The sequence below is a fragment of the Mus pahari genome, chromosome 5 (genome assembly GCF_900095145.1).
Source record: "Mus pahari chromosome 5, PAHARI_EIJ_v1.1, whole genome shotgun sequence".
NCBI classification, from domain to species: domain Eukaryota; kingdom Metazoa; phylum Chordata; class Mammalia; order Rodentia; family Muridae; genus Mus; species Mus pahari.
The window spans coordinates 106,145,409-106,154,392 of NC_034594.1; positions in this window are offsets into that span (position 1 = coordinate 106,145,409).

The window sequence follows — 8,984 nt, forward strand, 5'->3', positions numbered from 1 at the left end:
CTGCCTCTCTGCCTCTCTGCCTCTCTGCCTCTCTGCCTCTGCCTCTGCCTCTGCCTCTGCCTCTGCCTCTGCCTCTGCCTCTGCCTCTGCCTCCTCTGCCTCCTGAGTGCTAAAATTCAAGTATGTGCCATCATGTCCAGCCCATGAGGCTTTTTTTTAAACCTGTCATTCTTTTCACCCCACCTTTTTCACCCCACTCTTCTAGGGTTACTGTCACCAGAAGATTCCTTAACTGTAAATTACTCATTGTCAAATAGAGCTTAGGACAGTGTCACAAACCTATAACAATTCGTGGGAATCTGAGGTAGGAGTGCAAGTGCCAGGCCAGTCTGGATTATAAGAAAAAGCCCTATCTCAATGGTAATAGTCACCACCATCACCACCATCATCACTATCATCCCAAAATACTTCCCAAGGCTCCAGGTGGGAACAGGTAAGAAGTCACTAGAAAACCGTGCAGTAGGACTCTCCATGCATGTCACTTCAGACATAAAAAGGGAAAGGGCAGAGTGTATCTAGTCATGACTGTTTAAATAAACTCTGCTGCAGTTCCCGGAACCGTCTGGAGAGTTTCGGCATAATAATGGTGTGCATACCTATTATAAGGACCTGTCTCACATGATTGTGAATGCTGGCAAGTCCAAACATCTTAGTGTGGGCCTGAAGGCCAGAAAACTAGGAGAGCCATTATTCCAGTCTCATTGAAGGCTGTCAGGCAGAACTCTCTCATATTTGAGAGAAAGCAGCCTTTTGTTCTACTCGGGCCTTCAGCTGATTGGCTGGGGTCTTCCCATATTAGGGAGGGCTGTCTGCTTTACTCAGCCTACCAATTTAAATGCTGATCTCATCAAAAAGCTCACAGAAATGCCAGAATAACTTTTGGCCTAATACCTGGACCCTGACTTAGCCAAGTTGACGTGAAATTAATTATCCACAAGTTCTTTATAATACCTACTGAACAACATGTAGTATTTTGATACCTTCACACACAGTTTCAGCTTAATTCATGTTCAAGTCAAGAGCTTATTACATTGGATAGAGATCAAGAGGAGGATGGAAAGAGGAGGGGTCAGGAGAGTTTATGATTTATCAGGATATGAATCAGAAGAACTGGGTGCTGATACTTAACTTTGTCACTCAGATCTACAAGGTGTGTGTGCCTCTTAAACTGTCTTTGAAATAAGAAAAGCAGCAATTCTTTCTATTTTTTGCTTGAGGGAACAAATGTCTCAAAAATTTGACTAACTGCAAGGCAGCTGGTTGCATTTGTAATTGAGCCAAGACATAACTGCACGTCTCCTCATTCCCCGGCTCTACTCTGTCACTTAGGTTTCTGGGAAACAGTTGGCCTAAAAAATAAAAAATAAAAAAATAAAAAAAAAAACCACCCTTTTTGGAAATTAAGCTCAGACATTTAGAGAAGCAGAACTGAGTCCTTTGGGGTTTGAAGCTCTTGGTTTGTGATAGATATATTGCTTTTAAGGACATGTCCGTGTGTGGGATAGCGATGAGTTAGGAAATTTGGGGCAAACCAGCTGCAGCCTGAATAGCAAGTGCCACAGGCATTTTGTACAATATTTCAGTGGCCAGTTGTACTGAGAGACACCATCAAACGTAGTGAATAGCAGAGTTTTCATTTGCTTGTTTGCAAAGGTCAGGGATTGTAACTAATTTGCAACTGTTGCCCGGGTGGGAGCTAACAGTAACGGGGTGTATACGTCACATATGCTTAGAAGCACCTCATGCAGACCACTTTTTGTTTTCACAGTGACTGTAAGAAAGAGATAAACAAGGAAAGAGAGGCTCAGCATTTCATTTTGTGATGCTAAAGATCAAACCCAGGGTCTCTTCTTGGGCAAGTGCTCTAGACTGAGCTACAGTCCAATGCTACTCAATTTAAGTATGAGATCCTTTCCCCAAAACAGGTGATTATCCCAACAGTGCTCATCAAATACTCGGTTACTTCCTCTCTAACCTGAAAGCTCAATAAAAACAAGGTTTAAATAAGGATGTTTCTGGAAGGAGTGTTCAATATGCTAATTCTCATACAAGGTCAGTAATGTGTTGCCTGACTACCAATGTTTTTAACTACATGTTGGCCTCTTCAGGAAAGATATTTCTAATTGTTCTTCACACATTTGAAAAACAATCTTGGCATTTATCCTTCCAAATAAACTTGAAAGTATTGATGGATTCATAATAAATTCTATGTGGATTTTGTAAGGCTCACGTCAAACATAGGGATTAATTTTAGAGAATCATAATTTAATACCATTGATTCATGCCTGATGACCCAAGTTCCCTGGAATACAACAAGCCTCGTATGATGGTGTGTCTGTAATTCCAGAACTCTAACAGTGAGATAGAAAGTGGAGGAAGAGGATACTGGAAGTTCCCAGGCCTCTTAGCCTAGTATATGCAGTGCAGTAGAAACCAGAGACCCGGTCCCTCAAGGTGATAACGGAGAAATAACCCTAAAAGTTGTTCTCTGACCTCCATGTGTGTGCCATGGTACAACTTACACTCACACACAGAAAAATCATATGCAAGGTCATGTGCAAGTTCAGGGATGGTAACGGTCATTCTAATTTCCAACATTTGCTGGTAGGAGCGAATGGTAACTGGGGTGTGACTATAAATCACATATTCTCTTTGTGTGTGTGTGTGTGTGTGTGTGTGTGTGTGTGTGTGTGTGTAATTGATAGTTTAGTTCTCTTGCTCTAATTGGCTGACTTCCACTGGAGAAGAAATTATACATATATGTATATATTGTTTTCCTTTTTTTTTTAGTTTAAGATTTATTTATTTATTTAATATTAGTATCATGTAGCTGTCTTCAGACACACCAGAAGAGGGCATCAGATCTCATTACACATGATCGTGAGCTATCATGTGGTTGCTGGGAATTGTACTCAGGACCTCTGGAAGAGCAGCCAGTGCTCTTAACTGCTGAGCCACCTCTCCAGCCCCCTATTGTTTTCCTTTGTAAAAGAACTATTTACTTATTTATTTCACGTGTGTATGTGTATACGTGGGGGTGGGGGTGGGGGGGTGTATGTGGGTGGGTGTGCCTATGAGTATGTAAAAGTCAAAGGACAGCTTACAGGGTAGTCCTTCTAACATGTGAGTCTCGGAAATTTAGTCAGGTCATCAGATTTGGTGACAAATGTCTTTCTTTATCCACTGAGCTATCTTTTCTGAGACAGTCTTCTATGACATTCAGCCTGATCTAGAACTCACTATGTGGCCCAGGCTGGTCTGGAACTTGTGATCTTGAGTGCTAGGATCACAGGCATATGCCACCACACCCAGCAAGAAGAGCCCATGTTTTAATGACTTTACATCTAATACCTACAAAGCATGTGTCAGACATTAAACCTTGCTTATATGAACAAATGAATGGGATAAAAGATCTAAATAAAATGTAAAAAGAGGGGCTGGAGAGAGAGAGGGGGGGGGATGACAGGGTTCTTTCCTGAGTGTATAAAATCGAGAGGAGGTGTCAGGTAGCCCAGCTTACCTCAGACTCCCTATATAGTGAGGATGGCCTTGTGTTCCTGGTGGCCCCGTGTCTGCCTCTCGAGTGCTAGAATCACAGACACGCATGACTGATCCCAGTTTATGCAGTGCTGGGACCAATCCCAGGCAAGCACTCTACGAACCCAAGCTACAACCTTAATTACTTCTATATTTTTTATAGTGAAAGAAAATTAAAAGCTACTCACTATGGAAAATGGAGATGGGACTTGAGATGTGCCTCAGTGGTAGAGCAATTACCATTTATGTAATACTTAGGCTTTGATCTAAAATGCTGAAAAAGAAGGAAAGAAAAGTAAAAAAACTGTACTACTTAATAGTCCCAGCGATGCAACTGAAACCTCCATTTACACTGAACTGCCCTCAATGCCCCCAATGCTCCTGCTTCCACCCCCCAATGCTCCTGCTTCCACCCCCCAATGCTCCTGCTTCCCCTCCCCCAATGCTCCTGCTTCCCCTCCCCCAGGGGCTGAGATTGCAGGTGAATATCACCCACCAGCAAGACAGTTTTCTTTAAAAAAAAAAAAAAAAAAAAAGATTTATTTATTATATCTAAGTACACTGTAGCTGTCTTCAGATGCACCAGAAGAGGGCGTCAGATCTCGTTACTGATGGTTGTAAGCCACCATGTGGCTGCTGGGATTTAAACTCAGGACCTTCGGAAGAGCAGTCAGTGCTCTTAACCACTGAGCCATTTCTCCAGCCCAAGACAGTTTTCAAGGTAGGATTTGAGATGAGTAAAAATTCAGAAAGAGCTGGGTTAGGATTTCAGGTTGGGAGGAAAGGGAGTTTAGAAGTTTTTTGTTTGTCTTTTTGTTTTGTTGTTGTTGTTGTTGTTGTTGTTGTTGTTGTTTCCGAGACAGGGTTTCTCTGTGTAGCCCTGCCTGTCCTGGAACTCACTCTGTAGACCAGGCTGGCCTCAGAAATCCCCCTTCCTCTGCCTCCCAAGTGTTGGGATTAAAGGTGTGTGCCACCACTGCCCAGGGAGCTTAGAAGTCTTATACTGTAGTCCAAAAGGTTTCTGTGTAGGGCAGTACTAATTAGGTTAAAAAGATGATTTCTACATTGCTTAGGTCAATTACTTAACCAATAGTGGTATATCCACCATGTCCCAGGTGCCAGGTACTTGTGACTTTGTAACTTTGGGAGGTGGGGGAAACCATGTATGACAGAAGACAACCTTGGGTGTTGGTTCTTGCTTTGGGTGTTGTTTGAAATAGGGTCTCTTTGTTCTTTGCCACTGGGTGTGCCAGGCTATCAGACTTAACTAGCTTTCAAGGATTCTCTTGTTTTTATTTCCCATCTTTCCCTGGGAGCACTGGGAGTACAGATAAGTACTATTGGGCTCAGTTTTTATATTGGTTCTGGGCACTCAAATTCAGGTCCCCATGTTTACATTCCAACTGCTTTTCCTACTGGGCCATCTCCCTAAGCTTTTAAAGTGCAATAATCTCTTTCATAGGGCCCCACCCCTATGACCTAGTCACCTCTCAAAGGCTCCACCTCTTAATACCAACACAAGGGAAATTTCAAGATGTGACCTTCAGAGGGACACAGACCACTGCAGGAGTAGAGATGGGAGGATGAAATTAGCAGCAGACTCAAACAAAGGAGTTGTATAGGTCATGTCAAAGCTAGGGCTGGTGGTACAGAACAGTGATGAGTTATTTCTTCACTGGTGAAATGAGCCAATTCAAGTCGGATTATATAGGCAGGTTTATTGGGAAGCTGCTCTGGACAAGTTCACTGGCCCCAGGGACCTAGGCCAGGGAAGTCATCATGGAGGGGAAGTGAGAGAAAAGAGACAGAAAGAACTTAGGCACACAGAGAAGAGTACTGTACTGGCTAATTTTGTGTCAACTTGACACAGGCTGGACTTATCACAGAGAAAGGAGCTTCAGTTGAGGAAATGCCTCCATGAGATCCAGCTGCAAGGCATTTTCTCAATTAGTGATCAAGGAGGGAGGTCCCCTTGTGGGTGGTGCCATCTCTGATAGTCTTGGGTTCTATAAGAGAGCAGGCTGAGCAAGCCAGTAAAGAACATCCCTCCATGGCTTCTGCATCAGCTCCTGCTTCCTGACCTGCTTGAGTTCCAGTCCTGCATCCTTTGGTGATCAACAGCAGTATAAAAATGTAAGCCAAATAAACCCTTTCCTCCCCAACTTGCTTCTTGGTCATGATGTTTGTGCAGGAATAGAAACCCTGACTAAGACAAGTACCAAGACCAAAATGTCTGGATTATATAGGGAAGACCTTTGGGGGACAGGAAAAGTAAAGATTGGGGGCAGGGTAAGTCAGGTAAGGACTGAAGGATGCTGGAAGAACCTGCAGGCCAGGTCTATTTTGATATGTAAAATATGCACCTGAGTCCCTTGTCCACAGGTCTGAAACCAAACAGCCAGTAATTCCAGCTACTTGGCTAACTGACTGAGGCAGGAAGATCCCTGGTTCAAGACCTTTCTTCCTAAAAAAAAAAAAAAAAGCCGGGCATGGTGGCCCACACCTTTAATCCTAGCACTTGGGAGGCAGAGGCAGGCAGATTTCTGAGTTCAAGGCCAGCCTGGTCTATAGAGTAAGTTCCAGGACAGCCAGGACTACACAGAGAAACCCTGTCTTGAAAAACCAAACAAACAAACAAAAGACCTTCCTTCCTTGTCTACAGAGCAAATTCAGATTATCCTTCACAAATTATCAAAACTGTCTCAAGATTAAAAAAAAAAAAAAAAATGGTGTCTTCATTCCTGCATCCTAGTACTTGAGAGGCTGAGGCAGTGTAAGACTCCAGGGAGCCTTAGCTTACCAGGGACCCCCTGAGTGAACCACATGGAGACGGATCAATGCAAAAACAAGAGGAATTTATTGTTCCAATGCACTAGGGTCGTCCCAGACCTGAAGGAGAGGCGGTGACCCCCAGCACCCATTCATCGAGTTTTTGTATGGTTTCCAGGGCCAGAATAGAAAGCATCAGCAACTAGGCACAATATGATTGGCAGAACAGGGCACCCTTTAAACTATTGGTCTTTAGGGAATGAGGTGACAAGGACTTCCCTTGTCTGAAGGTGGGCAACAGTTCCCACCCTGTGGTCTGAGAAATGTTAATCAGCTTCTCCCTTCTGGAGGGGCAAGTGTTTCATGACCTTCCTAAAGTTCCTGAGCTGACCTTTTCAGCAAGATGATTGCCTAAAGTTCAAGACAAACCTGGGCCATAAAATGAGTTTCAGGATCACATGGACCACCATTGAGATCCTGTCTCAGTGTAAGAAAAAAGAATAATAAACCTTAAAAAAAAAATTGGAGTTGGATCTAAGGATCTTTAAAAAAAAAAAAAAAAAAAAAAAGTCTAAGGATTTAAAACAAATGAGAGTGGAAGAGTGTTTATACAAGGTCCTGGGTTCAAATCTCTGTAACACACATACAGAGTATGTGGCAGGGAGGGGGGACACATAACACTGAAGCAGTTGGACTACAGAGGGTTTTGGGTTTTTTTCTTTTTCTTTTTTCTGACTGAAACAAGGAACCCACAAGCATCACTTCCTTAAAAAGTCTAAAATGTCACAGTGACAAACGTATTGTCCCACGGTTTTGGTTGTATGAGGTCCACTAGGCTTACATCAAGGTAAGGGGCAGGCTGGTGGCTTTTAGAGGAAACAAAACATTATATACGTATATATGTGCATATACAATACATATACAGACATATACAATACATATACATATACTGTTAGCACCAGGATACTCTAAGCCCTGCCTAACCGTGTGACCCTTGACCTGCGTTGCCAGGACAACGACCTTCAATCCCACAATCCACTTGACTCAGTTCCCACCCTCACTGGTGTGACGTCATTTTCTGTATAAAATAGGAAGCCAACCCCCTCTTCTCTCTTTATCTCTCTCTCTCTCTCTCTCTCTCTCTCTCTCTCTCTCTCTCTCTCTTTCTCCCCCTCCCTCTTGCCTCTTCTCTACCCTTCTACCCACTACGCCACTCCCCTATTCCCGCATAATAAACCTCTCCCACGTGGAACACCTTGGCCTGGTCTGCTGCTTGGTTTATCCGCTCAAAATATAAAATCGGTGCCGAAAACCCAGGAATGATTGATTAAGCATAAAAAAACAGCAGCCACACCAGCGCCTGGTGTGCCCAAGGGGCACTCAGTGGACACAACGGCAGGTACCGAATACGACATCCACAGTAAGATTCCCATGGCCTTGAAGCTGCGTGCTCTCTCTGGCACAGTGACTCAGCTCAAAACTCCCCTTTCCCCTCTCTGAGCCAGAACTCTAGGCGACCCTACCTCCTGCTGAGGTTTTAAATCCTGATCATTGGGGATCAACCACCATTAAACCTTTGTCCCCATTCTCAGGTTGCCTGAGAAATGACCTGGGCTCACGCAAAGGCCAGAGGGGGAGGAGTGCGACTGTCCACCATTTCCACCATGTGACCCGCCGCTGTCCCAGGGCACAGAAACTTTAAACTAAGTCAGCTGTGCCATTCCCACATACCTTCCACACTCCCATTTTACCGGTTTGCTAAAAACTCTCATGCAGACACTGGCACACTGCCTGTCTGCAGGGAGTAGCCTCCAGTGCATGGAACAGAGCCTGGCCAGCTCTGCCCAAAGACTAAGAGGCTAAACCCAGCCAACATAGCAGAGACACTGCCCATGATCTTGCTCTCGGAAGCTGCTCTTTCCGTACAGGCCCCCAGAGGGTCGGGCCCCCAGCGGGTTGGTTGAAATCCCTGGCCAGGGTGGAGCACTTCCCACAGTAAGTCNGGGACTTACTGGGTAGCCACTAGAGGTCCTCGTGATGACTTGGGCACTCTAGCCTGGCTGATTTCCTTTTTGGTTTCTGAGTTGTTCTCTGGGACGCTGGTAAGAACACCAGGAACCTCCAGAGCATGGGCAAAACCACGTGTCCTCAGAGAAAACCTTGAGTCCTTAAAGTTCACACCTCCTTTAAAGGCATCAAAATTGATATCTCTTTGCAATAAAGTCTGGACTCAGTACTCACTAGATAATGGTTCTCNATGGCCAATTAATGNCACCTTAGACCCAGTTGTTTTAAGGGATCTTAATACATACTGCCAGCAAACCNGTAAATGGGAAGAGGTTACCTATACAAAATCTTTCATCTATCTCCGCTCCAATCCTACCATGTATTCTTCCTGCTCTCCAACTCAACTCCTGTTAGCCCACCCTATACAACTCCCACTGGATGATATGATACTGGACCCAGCATACGAACCACCTCCTTTCCACCATAGGCCTGCTTCTGCACTGTTTAGAACCCAAGCTGCTACTTCAGCTTCCCCCACTGAGACTCCCCAGGGCCTGTCACCCCCAGCTCTCCCCCTCCATCTGCACAAACTGCAGGCCCCTCCAAGCGTTCTACTTTGGCACCCACCTTCACACCACCTATCACTCGCTCTAAGGCCACGACCAAAACCC